The following is a 540-nucleotide window of genomic DNA, read 5'->3' as shown; positions in this document are numbered from 1 at the left end:
GAGGTGAGGCGGCCGAGGGGCTGCGGCCAGCGGGACGGCGCCAGCAGCCACACTCCCTGCGCGGCGGCGGCGGCGCCGGCCGGTTCCCTCCTGCGCGACCACCGCTCCCTTGCATGACAACCCTCAGGCGCTCGACGGCCCGCCGCGCTGCGGCGCAGCACCCGAGCGGCCTGGTCCGGCGGTTTCCCCTGGGCGGGGCTGTTCCCGGATCCCGAGGTTTCGTTTTGCGTTGGTTTTGCTGGCGCCCGCGGCTCACCCGTACAGACACCAGCTTGCCGTGCGGCGAGAAGCACGCCTCCAGCTCCTTCTCGGTCACCCACCAGCCCAAGAACCCGACGTACACACACGTGTTGGGCGTCGCGTCGCGCTTGCTGCGCAGCCGCAGGTTCTGGGCAGCCGCGTCCGGCTCAGACTCCCGGTCGTCCGCGCCGCCCAGGATGCCGCCCGCGAGCCCCGCGCCGCGCCCCGCGGCGCGCTGCGCCGCGCACGCGGCGGCGGCGGCCGCGGCGGCGGCGCCGTACAGGGCTGCCGTGTCGGCGG

Source organism: Monoraphidium neglectum, assembly GCF_000611645.1.
Source record: "Monoraphidium neglectum strain SAG 48.87 unplaced genomic scaffold scaffold04480, whole genome shotgun sequence".
Classification (NCBI taxonomy): Eukaryota; Viridiplantae; Chlorophyta; class Chlorophyceae; order Sphaeropleales; family Selenastraceae; genus Monoraphidium; species Monoraphidium neglectum.
This window is presented reverse-complemented; position numbering follows the sequence as displayed.